General features: G+C 48.4%; 4 non-coding genes across 4 annotated transcripts; all 4 read right to left on the reverse strand.

The window, feature by feature from the left end:
• Positions 1-5,967: 5,967 nt before the first annotated feature.
• TRNAV-UAC (transfer RNA valine (anticodon UAC)) lies at positions 5,968-6,039 on the reverse strand. The gene has a single exon. It is a non-coding gene; the product is annotated as a tRNA-Val (tRNA).
• Positions 6,040-11,706: 5,667 nt separating this feature from the next.
• TRNAV-UAC (transfer RNA valine (anticodon UAC)) lies at positions 11,707-11,779 on the reverse strand. The gene has a single exon. It is a non-coding gene; the product is annotated as a tRNA-Val (tRNA).
• A 4,922-nt stretch (positions 11,780-16,701) lies between these two features.
• On the reverse strand, positions 16,702-16,774 carry TRNAV-UAC (transfer RNA valine (anticodon UAC)). The gene has a single exon. It is a non-coding gene; the product is annotated as a tRNA-Val (tRNA).
• Positions 16,775-22,225: 5,451 nt separating this feature from the next.
• On the reverse strand, positions 22,226-22,298 carry TRNAV-UAC (transfer RNA valine (anticodon UAC)). The gene has a single exon. It is a non-coding gene; the product is annotated as a tRNA-Val (tRNA).
• Positions 22,299-22,369: the final 71 nt, after the last annotated feature.

A 22,369-nucleotide genomic window follows, 5' to 3' on the forward strand; every position in this document is an offset into this window, starting at 1 on the left:
ATTTCCTTCGCAGCGTATGGTTGCCGTTTCTTTGCTTTCTTTGGTAATCGTTTCTTTTCATCCTCCCTCAGTCACCGCAGACTTTGGATTTGCTGCAGGCTTCTCGCATTCCCCGGCTCCTTTTGCAGCTGCTTCCGCCTCGTCAACGTCCATGATGTGCTCCGCCGAATCTACCGCAGACGCAGTTCCTGTAGCCACTGCATGCGTCCGTACGCACTCCCCCTCACCGTGGCCGAAACGTCTACGTATCAAATACCGTGGTATCTTGCATTCTCGGCGTACGTGGCCCGTGCCGCGGCAGCGTCTGCACTGCATCGGCCGTCCAGGCACGACTACGAGGGCCAGCTCTCCTGCAACTCTTAATTTGATGCGGCAGGTCCTCGATCTTCATACCAGGCTTCATCTTTAAGAGCACGGTTCTCGTGGTTGAACCCTTTTCGTGGACGTCTTGAACACGCCAACGCTCACGGGTTACTTCAGTGACGTTCCCAAACGCCGCAAGCGCCTTCCAAATGTCGTCGTCGGCCACGGAATGAAGCATCCAGTGGAGTCGAAGCTACACCTGTTGATCCTCTGGGTCCAGGATAAGGCAGCGGCGCCCCTTGACGTTCAGCTCCTTGAAGGCGAGAAGCCGCTTCGTTGTTTCCGCGCTGCGGAAAGTCGCCGGCCAGATGTGGTTGATTTGGTACGCCCCCAAAGCGACCACGTCAGGGAGCTTACCGGTCTTGGTCAGCGAGTCTCCAAAATCGTCGACTCCAAACGATCTCACTCGTGGGTCTCCGTGCAAAAAAACCGTGTTCGAAACAACAATCCGGTGCGCAGACTTGGCAAAATAATCTCATACTCGCTATCTTGAACTTCTACAAGCCTCTTTCCGCGGCCGCCTAAGGCCGCAATCGCCACTCCTTTGGAGCTCATGATTCGCGTCCATCACGCTCGGTGGCCGGAAGTAGAATGAACCACTACACCACGGGAACCGAGCACGGAGTGGGTTAATCGTCTCCCTCTTTGTTCTGCGTATACGCGATCGCAAAGAAAACAGAAGCGTAATGCACTGTTCCCACCAGAGATCGAACCTGCGGCCTTGCGCGTGTGATGCGCACCTGATAACCGCTACAACACTGGAACCTTTTTTTTCCTTTATTGCCGGTTTTGCAACAACAATGCGCATACAACGCATCAAAAGTCAAGACGGAGTTACAATACAATTTGTCAATACATTGAGCGAAAAGCCATCAGTCGTGTTGTTACTAAGGTTGTCACTTAATATTCCCTTAGTGTGACTAAGGGTTCTACCCTGGCTACCCAGTGAGAAAGACATTTTGTTTTTTCAACTTGTAGTAGCCGAGCAATGCTCTCTCGAAAGTACAGATTTGCTGGTCTTCCATCCGGTTCACATTAGAATCCAGCCATTCGTGAGCGCCATATACTGCGCAGGCCTGTCAGCATGATCAGATGGAAAGGTACTCCGTCTTCGTTGTCCATCGCAAGGTACCTAATGCCATGCGTGTCTAGTGGGAATTCTTTTATGATTGTCCTCTGTAACACATCGCAGAAGAACACCGCTTGCCAACAGTGAAGAAAAACATGGTGGATCGTTTCCGGCTTTTTGCAAATAATGCAGCGAGTTCCCCATGGGATATAAATCCCACGCTCCTCTAGGAATGTTCTACAGGGAGAGTTCCGATATGCAGTTTAAAAAAGAAAGTTTTTGCAGTTGGCGCTACTTGCATTCTTTTAACCCGTTTGAGTACGCTCTGACCCAGGCCTGCACTGTATATCACCCTGTACAACGGGATTGGCAACACTATATCGCATAAGTCTTTATACAGTTTCCTCTATTTCACAGAATATAAATAATCGTTAGAAAAATGCACACTCGGAAATCGCACACTCGCTACTACTTCCCGAAAATAACCTTCCACCGTGCCCGTCAGGACTTGCGTGCTAAGAACATATTCAGGTAACAGCCGCCCTAATCTGGCCCGGCACACCGTTTGGAGAAATGGGTCGCTGACCTCGCGAAAAATATAAAAATCTATTAACTAATTGTTTGAGAAAAAAGTGTGCCAGTCCAAGTCCCCCGCACTTTACACTCCTGAACAAATTTGTGCGACTGCACCTTTCCCACGTAGATCCCCACACAAAGGTCGCAAAAACCCTATGCACTTTGCACATTTACCCTAGAACAGTGCATCACTTGTATCACATACCATAGTTTAGCCGCAAAAAACATGTTACACACGGTTGCCCTCGCAAACATGGAGAGAATTCGCCCTCCAAGCATTCGCCTTTTCGCGTAAGAGTTCTGCTTGTTGCTGCCAGTAATCATTATTTTTGCAGGACTCAAGCGGCACACCAAGGTACTTCACAGGCGTTTTCAGCCATACAACATTGGCAAAAATTACCACTTTCCCCAGTTTACTGGGCTTCCTGTAACGTCACTAAAAAATTTAACAGTTCTAATGGTTTCTTCAGTGTCTTCATAGTCATTACAACATACCGCCACATCATCGGCGTATGCGAGCAGTTTGACCTCTGAAGATTGTAACCTAAAACCATGAATAGAATTATTTTCAATTATTGACAAACATAACATTTCAATATATATACAAAACAAAAGTGGACTGAACGGACAGCCCTGACGCATGGAACGCTGCACTTTAATGGGGGCCCCCCAATACCTTGTTAATAATTAGTCTTGTCGAGCAGTTCCGATACGCCAGAGCTACACCGCCCGTGATGATGGATTCGACATTAATGCGTTTCAATATTGCAAACAAAATAGCATGCGCTACGCAATCAAATGCCTTCTCCAGATCCAACTGGAGTACGGCCACAAACGCTTCAAGGGAGTCGCAACATTCAAGAACTAAGCGCATCTTGGGAACATTCGTCGCTATAGTGCGACCCTTAATTCCACACGTTTGGTGCGGGCCGACTATGTCTAACAACCGACTGAAATCTAGCTGCTAAGACTCATTAGTGTCTTATAGTCTACATTTGTGAGTGCTATTGGTCTGTATGATGTTACACTTTTCAACTTACCTAAATCCTCTGTCTTTGGATTCAACACCGTCTGTGATTGACCGAAAGATGTCGGTAACGCCTTACCATCGTACGCTTTGTTAAAAAGTGCTACAAGTACTGCTGACAATTCCTTTTTAAACCGCTTGTACCACACAGCGCAAAGCCCATCAGGGCTTTGCGCTGTGTTATCGGCGTTTCTAATGCAACTTTTCTTTCTTCACTCAGTTGAGGCATGCTTTTCAAGAAGTTCGTCTTAAGCCGTTCTAGGTCCACCTGCCTAAATGCGAACAGATTTTCGTAGTGTTCAAAGAACGCAGGTGTGATACTATCATTGTATGTTACTTCGTTACCACCCAACTCGATCACGTAATATGATTACCTCGAGCGCGCAATTTTTCCATTTCGAGCGCCCTTTTTGTGGGCGCCTCGCCTATCGCAAAGGATTCGGCTCGAGCACTAGCTATCGCTCCGCGATAGCGTTCCTCATCATGCAGTTCAAGTTTGTTTATTATTCCGTATGTCGCTTTGTATGCTGACTGTTCTTGGCACTCAAGTTCTGTCAGCTTTCCCAACATTATTCTCAGATCCTTTTCCTTCTTTTTTTTCGTTTCATGCATTATTGCGACGGAACGATCGATGGCTTTCATTTTAAAGCACTGTTTAAACTCTTCCCATCGATCTGTTAATTCACCCTCACCGTTCATTAGAATTTTTTTGATGCAGTCCGAGATACATATTCTCCGAAACTTTCGTCAGTAGTTAAGTTTGAATTCATTTTCCACAGCTCCCAAGAGATGCTGCCGCCTTTTTTCTTCCTTCCTATGTCACATTCAACTAGGCAATTATCACTGAAGGAAACATGATACACACTAACTATTACATATTGGTATTGCTTGAAGCAACAATAGGATCTAAGCGCGCATGGTTATTTCCTTGAAAGTGCGTGAAACGCACATCTCGCGTCCCTAGCATACGTTCAGCCACATCCGCTAATTCGCATTCAGTAATTATCACGTTCAAAGCATCCCTACTTTTATCGCTTCTTAATCCTCTATTAGACCGATCTCGGGCACTGAGAACACAATTAAAATCACCTAACACCATCTGCTTTCCAGAACGCATATGCTCTTTTAACTTGAAAAAAAAAAACAAAGTCCGTTTCTCCAACGCGTGTGGTGCATAAATACATACCACACGTCATTCAATTCCACTCAAAGCAAAATCACATGAATCTAATCTACGAGATGGACATGAAAAATAACCTTGCACCGTGATACCGGATAATTTTTTAACAAAGAGCACGCAGCCCGCCGACACCCCTATGGCGTGGCTCACTACCGCGTAATACCGTGGCGTAAACCGCTGCAGCATGGTGCGGGTCTCTTCGTCACCATCCACTTTTGTCTCCTGCACGGCTGTCACCAGCAGCCTACTCACTTGGCTCTGCTTGCGCTTGGCGGCCAGACCTCGAACGTTTTGCATGGCCAATCTAAGCGACGGGTTGGGAGCCATGGCTATGTCTAGTGAAAAGAGTTGGCCCGGAGCATGGTGTTTGCCGTTAGTGCCTAGCACCCAGACAGACGCCCCCAGAGCCACCCGGTGGACCGGTACCACTGGAGAGCGGTGGTGGCTTCTTCTCAGACTTCTTGTCTACGGTAGCTGTATTCGGTCGTGGCTTGTAGCTGCTGCGCCTGCCCATTGGCGTCTTCGAAGGCGGCCCATCTTCCCCACTTCCTTGGTTCGCTGTGTTGCTGTCTGCACCCTTCTCAAGAGGCCGTTTGACCGAGGCTCAAGTATTGCTGCCCATAGGGTCATTCTTAGCCGACTGGTCCTCAGCTGTCTCGATTCGCTCGCAGGCTTCCGTTGGGCTGATCTTGTTTCCTTCCTTGATCTCTACTGCTTGCTCTTTTGCCGCACCTTCAGTAGCGTTTTCCTTGTCCGGTGGTGTTCTCGCACCTGCATCAGGTGCAAGCACACCGCTTACAGCGCATTGGGTGGCCTGGTCTCCTGCCCCTTTCGCCGCGTCTTTAGCCTCGGCCGCATCCATCACCAACATGGTGTCCTCGCCTTCGGCTGGCCCGGTCATAGAGGCGTATGTACGTATGCACTGGTCCTCGGCGTGTCCAAACCGACGGTATTGCGAGCACCGGGGAACCTTTCAGTCTCGTCGTACATAATCAGAGCCTTGACAGCGCAAGCACTGCATTGGCCTGCCAGCAACGACGACTAGGGCCAGCTCACTGGCGACCCTAATTTTGTGCGGCAGATCTTCCACCTTGACGCCGCTGTTGAGCTTGAGCAAGGCGGACCGTGTAGTCGTCTTGTCGTTGATACCCTGAACGCGCCACCACTCTCAGGTGACCTGTACGGCTTTACCGAAACCCGCCAACGCCGTTCTTACATCTTCATCGGCCACACCTTGTATTAACCAATGAAGACGCAGCCGCACCGGCTACTCCTGAGGGTCGACCACGATGCAGCACCACCCCTTTACCTTCAACTTCTTGACCTCCAGCATCCGTTTCGTGGCCTCCGCGGTGTTCATGGTCAAAGCCCAGACGTGGTTAATTTGGTAGGCCTCCAGGGCCACCACTTCCGGCAGCAATCCTATTGGGCCATGAGCGTCCCGGAAATCTACTCTGTAGGGTCTAGCTCGCACGTCGCCGTGCAAAAACACGGTATTTAGCACGACACGTCCCTTTGGCAGTGGAAGCAAAATAATCTGATAGCCTGCGTCATCTTCGCTGTTCCACCTGTTCCGCGGCCAACAAAGGCCGCTGTCGCCGCTCCACTGGAGCCGACGATTCTGCGAACCGGTCAGCTCGGCTGCCGGAAGGAGAATGATACACCACGGGAACCGAGCATGGAGTGGGCTATTTCTCCATCTAATTTGTTCTGCGTATGCGCGATCGCAAAGAAAACAAAAGTGTAATGCACTGTTCCCGCCGGGATCGAACCGGGGGCCTTGCGCGTGTAAGGCGCACGTGATAACCTCTACACCACGGGAACCGTGTTTTTATTATTTATTACCCGTATTTGGCAGACCATGCAGTTTGCACACATTACAGTATCACAATTTCAATACAAAAAAAGAAAGAAAGGAGTCACACCGTACAACAAATCTGTGTGTCCATATTGGACAGGCGTTGTCAAATTAAAATTCCTTCATGGCTGTCAGATATTTTAGCCTCCGCAGCGATTCCGGAACAGATTGTTGCATTTTCTGTATTTCAGTAAATCGTGACATGCATTCTCCGAAATAAACTCGAGCGGGCCCATCGTCAGGATCACAGTAGTACCTTGCCATACGAGCCCGCCATATACAGTGGAGAGTGTTCAACATAATGTCATATGGAACCCCGTCATCCTTAATTGACAGATACCTGATCCCTTGGGGGTCCACCGGTAACTCTTTTTTCACGGTTCGCTTTAAGTCGTGCCAAAAAAAGCCCTCCAAACGTTCCAAAAAAAACGTGATCTATGGTTTCCTGCTTTTTGCAGATCAAGCAATGCGTTCCCCATGGTACGATACAACCTTGCTCTTCCATGAAAGTCTTCACGGAAAGCGTTCTGGTGTGAAGCTTAAAAAAAAGTCTTTTACCCCTGGTGGCACCTGCATGCGTTTCACTCGTTTAAGGACATCCTTTCCTGGCCCTCCACTGTATATGACTCTGTATGACGGCACTGGGAAAACAACGTCACACACATCTTTATACAGTGTCTTCCTGTTCACGTGACACATATAATCGTTTCAAAAACGAACTGAAAGGAAACGCACACTCTCAACCACTTCCTTAAAATAACCACGAAGTGTTCCCGTCATGCTTGCTGTACTAACAACATATGCCGGCAATGCGTTGCTCAGCCTGAGCTGACATACCGTGCACAGGAAAGGATCGCGCACATCGCGAAAAAGTAAAAGTCGGTTTACCAATTGTCTAACAAAAAGATGCGCCAAACCCACACCCCTGTCCTTCACTCTTCTGAACAAATTTTTTCGGCTGCACCTTCCCAGGTTGACCTCCAGATGAAAATCGCAAAAACCCTGTGCAGCCTTTTGCTCTTGCTCTTGAACATTTGCTCTTGAACAATACAACGCTTGCATGACATAGTTTAACATAGTGACAAAAAACATATTACCGACTGTCGCCCTTCCAAAAATAGACAGCTTCGTACCTTTGCATCTGTCCGCCTTTTCTTTCGTTTCATCGGCTTGGCTCCCCCAATATTCATCGCTATTATTGTAGCTAATGAGAGGGACATCCAGATACCTCGTCGGAGTTTTTACCCAGTTGACGTTCGCGAAGTTGTCCGGTGCAGAAATACATTCCCGTGCCACAGGCCTAGGGATTTGCCCCATTTTATTCTACTACGCATGACATCACCGAAATGTTTCACTCCCGATACTGTTTCCGTTACACTTGGTTTGTCTGTACAACACACTGCAATGTCATCTGCATACGCCAGTATAGCTTCACCTTTGTCGCTGTTAATCTGAAACCCGGTATTTTGTCATTTCCGTTAATTACTACACACATTGCTTCTATATAGATAGCAAATAACAGCGGACTGAGGGGACAGCCTTGGCGTACGGAACGCATGATGTTATTGGGGGCCCCCAGAGATTTGTTAACAATTAATCTTGTGCAATTATGGTACGCAAAGGCCACGCCCTCAGTGATGATGGAACCGACATTAATTAACATGATCAATGATGGCAAACAAAATAACGTGAGCGACACAATCGAACGCTTTCTCCAGATCAAGCTGAAGAAATGCTACGCCGCCACCGGTGACGTCACAGCACTCGAGCCCACCGCATCTGATGGATGTTCGAAAAAACGGACCGTCCCCCGATGCCGCAAGTTTGGTGGTCTGCGACAATTTCCTTGATGGTGCCTTGAAGTCAGGTAGCTAAAATCTTCATAAATATCTTGTATTCAATGTTTGTTAGTCATATAGGTCTATAGGATGACACGAATCTGAGTTTGTCTGTTTGATCCCTTAGGTATTAGTATTGTGTGCGCTTTTCTAAAGGAAGCGGGCAATGATTTATTCTCGTACGCATAATTAAATACGTCTGCTAATAATGGGGCCAGTTCTGTTTTGAAAGCCTTATACAACGCAGCAAAGAGTCAATCAGGACCAGGCGACTTGTTCAAATTCAAATCGCCGATTGCCTTTTCGACTTCCTTCTCGGTAATGTTGCCTTCTAATCGTTCTTTGGTGTCATCTCCAAGTCTCGGTATCCGCTGCAGAAAATTGGCTCTAAAACTCCCTACATTCGCTGACTGAAATTCAAAGAGCGACTGGCTCTACTGAAAGAAGGCGCGTCCTATGCTCTCGTTGTCGTCAGCAACAACCCCGTTCATTAAAATCTGATCGACATGGTTTCGTCTTCCGTGCGCCTTCCCGAGTCCAAGCGCCCTTATTGTGGGCGTCTCCCCTGCCGCTAATGCCTCTGCTCGTGCTCGCACAATGGCAGCTTGATAACGCTCTTTGTCGAACTGTTCAAGCTTTCTTTTATGTTTCGCACATCGTCTTTGTACGCACCAGGCTCTCTGCATTCAAGCGTTATCAGCTGTTGAAGCAGTCTTCGCAAACCCTTTTCTTTCATTTCCATGTCAAATTTTAGACAACTTGACCTTTCTAGGGCTTTTATTTTAACCTTTTGTTTAAAACATTCCCACTTCTCTGCGATTGTTCCCGCTACATCCCTGCGTACTTCATTCGCACCCCCTAGCTCCTTAAAGAAAGACTGGTCGTTTAGCAACAAGGCATTCATTTTCCACATCTCCCAATTAAACGCATGTTTCAGTTTCCCTATACCTACGTTACATTTCACGAGACAATGATCTGAGAACAACGCGGGTACTACACAATAACCTTGGCATCTTGGAATTGTATCCAGCGAAATGTAGATTCGGCCCAATTGCGCATGGCTACTGCCCTGAAAACGTGTAAAAGTCACGTCACGGCCCCCTTCCAGACACTTAAAAACGTCATCGAGCTCATTTTCACTAATTAGTTTTGATAATACTTCACTGCTTCTGTCACGCACACCGGCATTATTGGCTGTGTCTCTAGCGCTCACTACACAATTAAAGTCTCCTAACAGCATAACGCGCTTATCGCATTGCACATACTGCGAAAGGTTCGAAAAGAAAAGGGCGCGCTCTTCTACTGAATTTGGCGCATATACGCATATGACGCGGAACTGAAAATCACACAAAACAATATCAGAAAAATCAATACTTCCCGACTGACAAGAAAAAATATTTTGAATGTGCAGTCCAGGCAGTTTCTTCACAAAAAGAATGCACTCCCCAACCGTGCCTAACACCTGGTTTACCACCACAAAATACCTCGTCGTGAAACGGCGCAACAAGCTCCCGGTCTCCTCCTCCCCGTCAACCTCAGTCTACTGGACGGCTAGTACGTCTACATCGTAGTCAGTGACCAACCGTAGGACCTGACTTTGCCCTACGACTAGCCACCAACCCTATCACGTTTAAAGTGGCAATATTAAGGGACGGCATCTCAGCCATGTTGTGCTAAAGCGAAAAGTAGGCCCGGAGCACGGTGCTTACCGCTAACGACTAGCCCTCGGCTAGCCGCCTCCGGGGCCTCCCGGCTTCCCGGCGTTGTTTGTGGGCGGCACTTTGTCCACAGGCTTTCTCTCAAGTGGGACATTCGGCTTCGGTTTCAAGCCCATCCGTCTCGCAAGAGGTGTCTTTGTCGGCGGGTGCTTCGCTGGTGCTGGTCGCACCCTCGTTCCGGTCCTTAGTGGGGTCATGGGGGCGCTTGACTGGGGCACCAAGAGTCGCAGTCCGGTCGCCGTCGTGAATGGCCTCATCCTGCTGCATCGCCGTTGTCGAGCGCGTCTTCACTACTGCTCCGCGTAGACTGGCCCACAGCGGTCGCGGCCTGTACAGTCCCACTCGGCTTCAAGGTAGTCTCAGCCACCTTGCTGTCTATGGCCAAAGTCGTCGTCCTACTTTCAGTCGCTGTCGAGACCGTGTCTAGCGTTCCTTTAGTAGCGTCCTCCGCCTCGGTCACGTCCATGACGTGCTCTGCCGCAACGTCACAAGTTACTGGACCTGTTACGGTGGCATGAGATTTTACGCAGTCAGCGTCGACGTGGCCGAAATGTCTGCAGAGAGAACAGCGGGGGACTCTGCACTCACGGCGGACGTGTCTCGCGCCGTGGCAGCGCAGGCACTGCATCGTTCGACCGGGCACGACGACCAAGGCCAACTCTCCGCCGACGCGGATCTGATGAGGCAGGTCTTCCACATTCACACCGCTTTTCAATTTCAGAATGACGGTCCTGATGGTTGAGGTCTTCGTTCCCATGCCTTCTACGCGCCACCGCTCTCCGCTCACCTCCTCCACCTTGCCGAAAGCCGCGAATGCCGTCCGGACGTCCTCGTCGGCAACGCCGCACATAAGCCAGTGAAGCCTTAGCTTCACCTGCTGATCTTGCGGGTCAACGATGACGCACCATCGTCCCTTCACTTGAAATTCCTTGAGGTCCAGCATCCTTTTTGTGGCAGTCGCATCGCTGAGGGTCACTGCCCAGACGTGGGTGATCTGGTACGCCCCTATGCATACCACATCAGGCAGTAGGCCCATCGGCAGCAGGGCGTCCCTGAAATCCTCCACCTTGTACGGTCTCGCACGTACAATCAACAGGAAAAGTTTGCGGGTTGCGTGACCGTGTGGCGAAGCCACCCTCCTCCCCTTCTAGCGGTGACCCCTGGTGTCCAGACCGACGCCTACACGCGTGCGCGTTCCTCCCAGACTGAAAGCGTCCATGTTTCCGCGCCGGCGATATTCGAATGTAGCCGCGAGGTAGCGCTCTTGCGATGTGCGCTGTGGCGGCTTCGACGGGCGAAACCGTGTGAAACGCTTTTAGAAACGTGAAATTGCGGGCGCCACTGCGGCCACTTTTTGTCAAGTCACGAGCGCTGATGCATAGGGCCGGCCTGGTGGCGAACGGAACAAGTAATTTTTTTTTCTGGGCTGCACCTTCTCGTGGCCAATCTTCGTTGTTTCCTTCTCTTTACGAATGGCGCGTTCTACCGCTGAAGAGCGTTGCAGAAGACACGCTCTATAGAAGGAGACCGGCAAGACGAAAATGAACAATTGATTTCCGTTGTATAAACGAAGTTCTGCCCGTGGAAGCCGCCACGGCGCATATCGCAAGAGGGCTAAATCGCGGCTACATTCGAATATCGCCGGCGCGCACAGCGGAAGCGCTGGAACATGCACGCTTGCAGCCTCGGAGGGACGCACATGCGTGCAGCTGTCGGTGTCGACACCAGGGGTTCACCGTTAGAAGGTGAGGAGGATCGCTTTTCCACGCGCTCGCGCATGCCGCAAACTTTTGCTGTTGACTGTACATCACCGTGCAAAAAGACTGTATAAATCACCACTTGTCCTTTAGGCAGTTGCGGCAATATAAAAGCATACTCCTTATCGTCGTTTAGCCTGTTTGCACGGCCAAAAGTGGCCGCTGTCGCTGCTCCACTGAAGCCCACGATACTGCTGACCGCTCAGCTCGGCTGATGGAAGCAGAATCACACCACGGGAACCGAGCACGGATTGGGCGATTTCTCTCCCTCTTTTGTTCTCCGTATGCGTGATCGCATAGAAAACAAAAGTGTAATGCACTGTTCCCGCCCGGGATCAAACCGGGGGCCTTACGCGTGTAAAGCGCACGTGATAACAACTACACCATGGAAACCTTGTTTTTTTTCTTTATTGCCGGTAATCAGCAGTAATCGGCAGGACAACATAAGGAACATATATACACAGACAGATGAACTTCTCATCCGTTAAGAAAAAATTAATAAGTAAAAGCCGCCTGTTATACGTGAGCTGGCGTTGTTTAAAATTCTTAAAGTTTAGCCAGGGGTTGTATCCTGGCCATCCAAGGCGGAGGACACTCATGTGTAGCAAGCACATCAAGAAAACGTGTTATTCGTTCTAGATAGAAAACACGGGCTGGTCTTGCATCGGGATCGAAATAGAAGCCAGCCATGCGGGCTCGCCATATACAGTAGAGGCCAGTTAACATTATCTGATCGAAAGTTGTTCCGTCCTCGTCATCTATCGGTAGACACCTTATGCCATGTGGATCAAGAGGAAATTCTTTCTTTATTGTTCGCTGTAGAACATCAAAAAAATAAACTGCCGCCCAACAGTGTAAGAAAACATGGTCTATTGTTTCTGGTTGTTTGCATATGAAGCCATGTGAGCCCCATGGCATGTAAAAGCCTCTTCCTTCTAAAAACGTTGCAACTGAGACTGTTCCTGTGAGTAGTTTGAAAAAGAAAGTTGTCATACCAGGCGGCACCTGCATTTTTTTACACGTTTCAAAATATTCTGGCCTGGACCTCGACTGTATGTAGTTCGGTACCGAGGTGGGGCAAAAAGGCTGTCCAATAGATCATTGCGCAGCCTTTTTCTTGTGACCGTAAACAAATATTCTTTGGAAAACCGTACAGCAAGGAAACGAACACTCAGCACAATTTCTTTATAGAAACCGAACACTACCCCCGGTACACTTTGAGAGCTTATAATAAACTCTGGTAACAAATGCGCAAGTCTAACCTCGCAAACCGATTGAAGAAATGGATCATCAATGTTCCTGAAGAAACGGAACCGTCCAACTATTTCCCTCACAAACAGGTGGGCCAGCCCTAGCCCTCCATCTTTCACCCGTCTGAACAGATTTTTGCGGCTGCATCTCTCCCATCCAGAACCCCACACAAACACGGCAAAAACTCTGTGCAATTTCTGTACATTGGCTCTGTTACAAAACATGAATTGCATGACGTACCATAGCTTAGCTACGAAAAACAAGTTGCACACAGTAGCCCTGGCAAATACTGAAAGGTGTTTGGCTTTCCACGCCTCAGCCTTCTCTTTAACCCTTTTAAGCTCGCACTGCCAGTATTCGTCGCTCTGTTTATAAGCTTCAAGTGGTACACCTAGGCGTTTTGCTGGCGTTGTCGACCACGTGACATCCGCAAGGATAGCGGGGGTCTTAGGCCACTCCCCATGCTAAATACCGTGGCACTTGCTCCAGTTTACTCTGCTTCCTGTGATTTTGCCAAAATTTTTAGCAACATTTATCGTTTGCAAAACGCTCTCCTTGTCGTTTTAACACACGGCTACGTCATCAGCATAGGCCAGAAGTTTAACTTCTGATGCTTGCATTGTCAACCCATGAATACATTTGTTCTCAATCACTACCAAACACAGAGTCTCTAGATAAATACAGAACAGGAGTGGGCTGGCTTGGCAGCCCTGACGCACGGAACGTTGAATGCTGATGGGGGCCTCCAGTGACTTGTTAATTATAAGCTTAGTACTTCCGTTCCGGTACGCCATGGCCACCCCGTCAGTAATTATGGACCCCACATTTATATGCTTTAGAATGGCAATTAAAATAACATGGGCAACACAGTCAAAAGCTTTATCCAAATCAAGTTGGAGAATAGCAACTCGCGACCTTAAGGCGTGACAACATTCTAGAATTGATCTCATTATGTGTATGTTTGTGCTAATAGTACGTCCCTTGCTGCCGCATGTTTGGTGACTACCTGCTATGGTTTCCATTACTGATTGTAACCTGCCAGCGATGATCTTCACGAATACTTTGTAATCATTGTTGGTAAGTGATATTGGTCTGTATGACGTTACATGTTTTAGTTTCGTAGGCTCGTCGGTCTTAGGGATGAGCACGTTGTGTGCTTCCCCGAAACACTATGGCAATGAGTTTACTTCATACGCTTCGTTAAAGATGTCAGCGAGAAGAGGCGACAAGTCTGATTTAAACTGTTTATAAAAAACGGCGCAAAGGCCATCCGGACCCGGCGATTTTCCAGTTTTTAAATCATCAATTGCCTTTTCCACTTCACGTGCTGATATCGGTGTCTAGTCTGTTCTTCGTCTCGTCGCTGAGTTGCGGCATGCGTCCCAGAAACGTGGCTCTAAAGGCATCTACGTCAACAGGACTCGATGCAAAAGGCTGTTGAAAGTGCTGGAAAACACTTATGCTATGTCCTCACAGTCTGTTATTTCGTGATTATGTACCTCAAGTGCATCTACGTGGTTACGCGGTGCGCGCCTCTTTTCAATACCAAGCACAGGTTTAGTTGGAGCCTCATCTGCTGTCAGTGCCTCTGCCCTTGCGCGTATAATCGCTCCCCGATATCGCTCTTCATCGCATATCTCCAATTTCGATTTGATGCTACGCAGATTGTCTTTGCATGCGCCCGGTTGGCTGCACTCTAAGGCCGTTAACTTTTCCAACACCACCTTTAGTTCTTTCTCTTTAACTCTTTCTTCGTGCTTTATTTTGCAGGAGGGATCGATGGCGGCTAGTTTAATTCGCTGTTTAAAACTTTCCCACCTTTCGGTGACTCGCAACACGTTGTTATTTTCCACTTCTTTCAAATATTCCTGTACAGTGCTTAGAAAAATCTCGTCATTTAACAATTTGGAATTCATTTTCCACATCTCCCACGTGAAAGTGTGATGTTTTGCTTTGCGTCCAACATACATCTTGACCAAACAGTGATCAGTGAATGAAAGAGGCGTGACACCGTAGCTGTTACACAGGGGTATTACGTCTAGTGACACGTACATTCTGTCTAGGCGAGTGTGACTATTGCCCTGGAAGTGTGTGTAATGAACCTCGCGTGTTCCAACCAGACAGTCAGCCACGTCGTCTAGTTCGAACTCGGCTAATTATTCAGTAAGTACATGGCAGATTTTGTCATTTGTTCTCCGGTCTGTTCTGTCCCGATCTCGGAGTACACAATTAAAATCCCCCAGAATTATCACTTCTCTGTTCATGCAAATGTGCTTCCTTAAGGATGAAAAAAACGGAGTGCGCTCTTCACAAACATTGGGTCATATACACACAGAACACGCCACGAATCATTACCAACATTAAAGTCAACGTACACTAATCTGCCTGAAGGGCATGAAAAATAATTTTCGATAGATAAGCCGGGAAGTTTCCTTATAAATAAAATAACACCCGCCGACGCAACTTTAGCATGGCTCACTACCGCGTAGTACAAAGACGTAAACCTTAGCACTATGCCCCGGGTCTCCTCCTCCCCTTCAACCTTTGTCTTGCGCACGGCCAGAACGTCCAGGTCTTGGTCCACCATCACCCGGTACACTTGGCTTTGTTTACGCCTGGCGGCCAGACCTCTCACGTTTAGCGTGCCTAAGCTAAGCGTTGGGTTGGTTGCCATTGTTACTACGGGAAAGTGAGAGAGGCCCGGAGCACGGTGCTTACCACAACGTCTAGCCAGCGGCTAGACGCCTCCGGGACCGTCCGGTGGTCTGGTGTGGTCCGCGGACGGCTGTGGCTTGTAGCTGGCCTTCCTATCCCGATGAATGTTTGGAGAGGGCTTGAAGCTGCTCCTTCTCGTCAAAATTGTCTTTACAGGTGGCCCGTCGGTAGCGTCTAGCGGCCTCTTAAAGGTAGCGTTGCCGCTCGTATCCATAGGGTCGCTGGTTGGGGGCGTATCCCCACCTTCTGTCTCGCATGCGGCTTCATCAACTGCAAGACAGTTTTCCTTGCTTTTCTCCCGCTCTTCTGCAGGACCCGTTGTCGTCCCATCTTTCCTTTCGAGGTTAACAAATACATCTTTTGCATCTTTCGCTGCCTTCGATGTCGGCTCTGCATTGCTGGCGCTCTCCTTGTCACCAGCGCCCTTGGCCGCGTCCTGACCTTCAGCAGCATCCATCCTCATCTACGCGACGAGCTCGTTCGCTGGTGGCCCCACAGCTGCAGCGTACGTTCCCACGCACTGATCTTCGGAGTGTCCAAAGCTGCGACATCGAGCGCAACATGGTACCTTGCACTCGCGACGGACGTGTCCGACACCCTTGCATCGTAAGCACTGCATCGGCCGTCAAGCCACTACGACAAGGGCTAGTTCACCGGCAACTCGGATTTGGTGCGGGTGGTCATCGACTTTCATCCCTCTCTTCAACGTCAACAGAACAGTCCGCGACGTTGAGTCCTTATCGCCTACGCCTCTGACACGCCATCGTTCTCTTGTCACTTCCACATTGCCAAAGGCTGCTATCGCTGCCTTTATATCTTCGTCCGCCACCCAATACAGCAGCCAATGAAGGCGGAGGCGTACCTGTTGGTCTTGAGGGTTGACGATAACGTAGCGACGGCCCCTCACGTTGAGCTTTTTCAACGCCAGCATCGTTTTCGTTGCCTCGTCACTCGAGAAGGCGAATGCCCATACGCGATTGATCTGGTAGGCTCCAAGGGCCATGACCTCCTGCAGCAATCCATTCGGGGCGAGCGCAACCCGAAATTCTTCGACTCTATAGGGCCTCGCTCGCACGTCGCCATGCAGAAACACGGTGTTTTTCACGACAGATCCCTTGGGCAGTAGTGCCAAAATAAACTGGTAGCTTGCTTCCTCGTTATCGTCGATAAGCCGGTTACCGCGGCCGGTGGCCGCAAAAGCCGCTCCTTCGGAGCCCATGATCCACACGTCCGTACAGCTCGGCTGCCGGAAGCAGAATGGCATCACGGGAACCAAGCACGCATTGGACGATTTGTCTCCCCTTTTTGTTCTGCGTATACGCGATCGCAAAAAAAAAAGTGTAACGCACTGTTCCCGCCCGGGATCGAACCGGGGGCCTTGCGCGTGTAAAGCGCACGTGATAACCACTACACTACGGGAACCGAGCACGCATTGGGCTTATTTTTCTCCCCCTTTTGTTGTGCGTATACGCGATCGCAAAGAAAACGAAAGTGTAATATTATGTTCCCGCCCGAGATGGAACCGGGGGCCTTGCGCGTGTAAAGAGCACGTGATAACCACTACACCACGGGAACTTTTTTTTTCTTGATTGCCAGTCGTCGACATGTCACCACAACACACATTCCTTAAATGATATACACAAAAACGAAAGAAAAAAATAATGAATACAAAAACCGAACAAGTAACAGTAATGTACACATTCGTTGCTATCCGGAACTGCGGCATGACATTTACACTACGGGAACCGAGCACGCATAGGGCGATTTGTCTCCCCGTTTTGTTCTGCGTATACGTGATCGCAAAGAAAAAAGTGCAATGCACTGTTCCTACACGGGATCGAACCGGGGGCCTTGCGCGTGTGAAGCTCACATGATAACCACTACATCACGGGAATTTTTGTTTCTTTATTGCCTGTTTACTAATACAACAAACAACAGAAGGATCTCAAAAACTTTTGAAATTGATTAACTCATCAAACAGTGTAACCCAGTGAGGTGTTTCTAGCTGGGCTCGGTAAAGCTCTCGCATATACGCTACATGTTCAACAAAATTTTCCCTTGCAGGCCGAGCGTTAGTGTCGGCATGTCTTACCGACATTCGGGTTTTCCATATATGGAGGCTGATTACCATTATCATGTCGTAGGGAATGTCGCCGTGATTCTCAACTGGTAAATATCGGATTCCACGTGGTGTAATAGGTAAGTCCTTTTTGATAGTTCGCTGAAGGATGTCCCAGTGAAATATGGGATCCCAGCATTCAATAAATGTATGTTCTATTGTCTCTGGTTTTTGGCATAGTATGCAGTCGACTGTCCACGGTGCAATCATTCCTTTATCTTGTAGCCACGTTTTTACAGGTAGAGTGTTTCTATGGAGCTTGAAGAAAAATGATTTTACATGCGCTCGTATCGGCATTCCTTTAACCCGTTTTAAGACGTCTTGTCCACAGCCTCCTGTGTATATGCTTCTCTACACTGTCAGAGGTAACATAACATGCAGTAAATCCTTGCATAGCTTTTTCTTTTTTACCGTACTCAAGTATTCTATAGAAAAACTTACTTTAAGCATGCGAAAGGCTACAACAACCTCGCGCCAGTAGCTTTTTATACGGTGCATCGCAGTCTTATTTGTAGAGACGATGAATTCAGGTAGTGCATTGTGTAAACAAACTTGCATAACTGTACACAGAAATGGGTCACACTGATCTCGTAAAAATATAATATACGACACAATCTGTCTGATAAATAGGTGCGACAGACAAAGACTACCTTTTCTGACGGACAAAAACAGATTAGTTCGACTCGTTCGTTCCCCAACTTCCTCCCCAAATAAACACTGCAAAGACTCTATTAATTTTTTGTAGGTTAGTACGCGACATGAACAATACTTGCATAACATACCATAACTTGGCAAATAAGAATAGATTGCAAGTAGTTGCACGGGCAAACATTGACAAATTTCAGCCTTGCCATCCCTGCGTCTTCTCTTTCAAACGTTCTGTTTCCTCGTTCCAATACAGTTCGGTGTCTTCATAACATTGTAATGGGACACCTAAGTTCGTTGTTGGCATTGCTGTCCATTGGATGCCAGCAAATAATTCAGGCTTCTCGCTCCACTCTCCATGCCAGAAACCTACGGTCTTCTCCCAATTGATCTTGCAGCCAGATTCTTTGCAAAACTCGCCAGTCAACCTAACCACCTCTTTGATGCTTTCGGCATCTTTGCAAAAGACAGCAATGTCATCAGCGTATGCGAGGACCTTGACTTCAATCGTTTCAAGCATAAAACCGCGTACACTTTGACTATTAATTAAACTCAAGCAGAAAGGTTGTAAGTAAATAATGAAATTGCACATCCCTGACTCACACTGGAGAGAAGCTGGATTGGTTCACTTAATTTCTTGTTTATAATGATGCGTGTGCTAAACTCTGAGTAGGCCATTTTTACTCCTTCTAATATCAGTCCGCCGACATTAATATATTCTAATATTGAAAATAGTACTTCATGTGACACATTGTCAAACGATTTCTCCAAATCTAGTTGCAACACTGCAACCCGACATGAGAGAGCATCACAGCACTCAAGAACACAGCGAGCTACATGTGTATTGGTGGAAATTGTTCTGCCCTTGATTCCGCATGTTTGATGCGGTCCCACTAGTCGCGGTACAACACTTTGAAGTCTCTTTGCTAGCACTTTCGTGAATATTTTGTAATCACAGTTCGTGAGGCTTATTGGTCGATAAGACTTTACTGACAACAGTTTAACCGGATCCTCGCACTTAGGAATTAGCACTGTATGAGCGGTTCGGAACGATGGCGGCATTCGCTGGGTTGCATACATTTCCTTGAAGACATTATGCAATAATTGGCTGAGCTGACATTTGAAAGCCTTGTAAAAGGGCGCACCTAAACCATCAGGCCCGGGAGACTTTCCTGCACCAAGTTCATCTATAGCGTCTTCAATTTCTCGCAATGTGATTGGAAATTCCAGGCTTGCTTTAATGTCATCTTCTAGACGTGGCATAACATGAAGAAAATCACGCTCAAACCTTTCTATTATTTTTTTCTTGTTCCCAAGCAGTTCACGATAATAATCTACGAATGCTCGCTCTATCATTGTGGGTTCGAAGTTTCCTCGTTTTGATGTATTATTGCTTGTATTTCATTTTTTGTCGCGTATCTCTTTTCGTCACTTAGCGCCCGTTTGGTAGGCGTTTCCCCATTCCACAATCGTTCCGCTCGCGCTCGTACCATGGCTCCCTTGTGTCGTTCTTGGTCGATAAGTTCGAGCTTACTTTTTGTTTGCTTTATCTGCTTCATGCAAGATCCAGTGTTCTGACATTATGTAGACATGAGAAATTCTAGTTCGCTAGTTAATTATTTTTCTTCTTGTTTTTCCTTGCGGCGCAGCGCAGTTGCTTTTCCTATCGCTTTTACCTTTACATCAGTTTTGAGAGTTTCCCATGTTTCAATACAGTGATTAGTTTGCGCTGTCATAGAGGAATTAGTCATTTCACTTATATCTCTGATAAAGCTTTCATCATCGAGCAGTTTGGTATTAAACTTCCGAAGATCCCAATTAAATTTTGTTTCTTTTCGTTTTTGCCCTTAATCAAACGTCACTAGACTATCATCAGAAAAGGATACATGTTTAATCTCGTAAGTTTGACACAATGGCACGAGCTACATTGCAATATAAGCTCGGTCTAATCGCGCATGACTTTCACCTTGATAGTGCGTATAAACGGAAGCTTTGCCTGTCGATAACAGAATACCGACATCTTCCAATTCATAATCATTCACAAGTATGTTTAAAAACTGTGCGCTCGTATCCCTTCGTTTCATTTGTTTGGCTCGGTCTTGTGCTCTGCACGCACAGTTGAAATCCCCCATCAATATAAGGTATCGCTCGCACTGCAGGTATTCTTCTAGCTGTTGAAAAAAAATTCTACGTGCACATTCATCATTTGGAGCATACACGCACAAACTGCGGCACTTAAAGCCAGAAAAAGAACAATCAAGTACGACAAATCAGCCAGTTCCACATATAATCACTTGTTCCTCTACAATAGCAGCACTGTACGAATAAAGAGTGCGCAGCCTCCAGAAGTTCCAACCGCATGACACACGCAGACGTTATACATTGCTCTAAATGGTTGCACCATGCGGTCCGTCTGTTCCTGGCCTTCCACTTTTGTCTCTTGCACGGCGACAATATCTAAATCATTTTCTTTAAAAAGCCGGCTTAATTGGTACTGGCGTCTCCTGCTCGCCAAACCGCGAACGTTTAAAGTGCCTAGACGAAGGGGCTTCTTAAGGTTAAGTGCCATGGCTAATCCGAAACAGGTGGACCGCATGGAGTTTACCTCGATCTTTTATGTTGCCACACGGCCGATTCTTTCCGGCGACGGGCAACGTCGCGTCCAGCCAGCAGTTCTCGGGTCGACGCCGCTGTGGCTCTGCTGCTAGGGGACTTGACGCCATGGTAGGTGCTCGGTGTTCGTAAGTGGTGGAATCGCTGCTCTGTGCGTTGACCCTCGTTGTTACGAGGGCTTATTTCCCTCAGTTTTCCGGTCAGGAGGGAGGCTGGGTTTCGGTTTGAAGCTGGGTCGCCTGCCCAATTGAAGGCCGGTCTTCACGACTGTCTTGGTGGGAGGTTCTTCTCCGCTACTTGCACTGGGCTTGCCCATTTCGTTGCGTGCATCGTCGCGCGGTCTCTTGGTAGAAGCACCAGGCTTAAGTTCAATGGGCTGCGCGTCGGCTTCTGCTTCCTCACCCAACGCTGCTTCTACGGGATTGACTTTGTCCGCCTCTTGTGTTTCCCCCGTCACAGGGACTCCGTTTGTCTGGGGTGTGGTGTTATCAGCAAAAACACCTTTCCACGCGTCGGTAGGGGCAACTTTTTGATTTGCGCTCTTTGTGTCGGCCTGCTTTCGCCCACCAGCGGCTTCTTCGGCGTCTGCTTCATCCATTATGAGCTCTGCATCCGCGTCCTTCGTTGCTTTTCCGGTGATGCTCGCATATGTCGTCACGCAGTCTAGGTCTGTGTGGCCGAAGCGCCTACACTGGGAACAGCGAGGCACACGGCAGTCACGTCGAATGCGGTCAGTGGTGTTGCAACAGAGGCATAATTGTGCTCGGTTCGGCACAACAACTAGCGCGAGTTCGCTTCCTCCACGCAACTGGTGGGGTAGGTCGTCGATAGTGACTCCGGCTCCCAGTTTCATGGCCACTAGGCGGGTTGTCGATGCTCTTTCCGTGATACCACGTACGCGCCATTTTTCCTTCGTTACTTCCGTAACCTTTCCATACGGAGCCAAGGCCGCCCGCACATCATCATCGCTGACCCCGTAAAGAAGCCAGTGCAGTTTCATTCGTAAGCCTTGGTCGTTGGGGTTAACTACCAGGCACCGGCGACTCTTCACTCGGAATTCCCCTTTTGACAACATTTTCTTCGTTGCTTCAGCGCTCTTGAATGTCACGGCCCAAACGTGATTCATCCTGTACGCCCCCAAAGCGATAACGTCGGCAAGTGCTCCAAGATTTTCCAAGGCATCGCGAAAATCTTCCACTCGGTATGGGCGCGCACGTAAATCCGCATGAAGAAAAATGGTATCCGTAGCAAACTGACCTGTTGGCAGTTAAGGCAATACATCTTGGTAGTCCTGGTCGACCGAAGCAAAACACCTGTTTACGCGGCTTCAAAGGGCCGCTGAATCCGCTCCTTGGGAGCCCATGTTACCCCCGTCCGAACACAACGGTTACCGGAAGTGCAATGACACCACGGGAACAGAGCTCGCATTGGGCGATTTGTCTCCCCCTTTTGTTCTGCGTATACGCGATCGCAAAGAAAACAAAAGTTCAAAGCACTGTTCCCGCCTGGGATCCAACCGTGGGCCTCGCGCGCGTAAAGCGCACGTGATAACCACTACACCACGGGAACCGACCACGCATCAGGCGATTTGTCTCCCCCTTCTGTTCTGCGTATACGCGATCGCAAAGAAAACAAAAGTG

The sequence above is a fragment of the Dermacentor variabilis genome, unplaced genomic scaffold, assembly GCF_050947875.1.
Source record: "Dermacentor variabilis isolate Ectoservices unplaced genomic scaffold, ASM5094787v1 scaffold_13, whole genome shotgun sequence".
Classification (NCBI taxonomy): Eukaryota; Metazoa; Arthropoda; class Arachnida; order Ixodida; family Ixodidae; genus Dermacentor; species Dermacentor variabilis.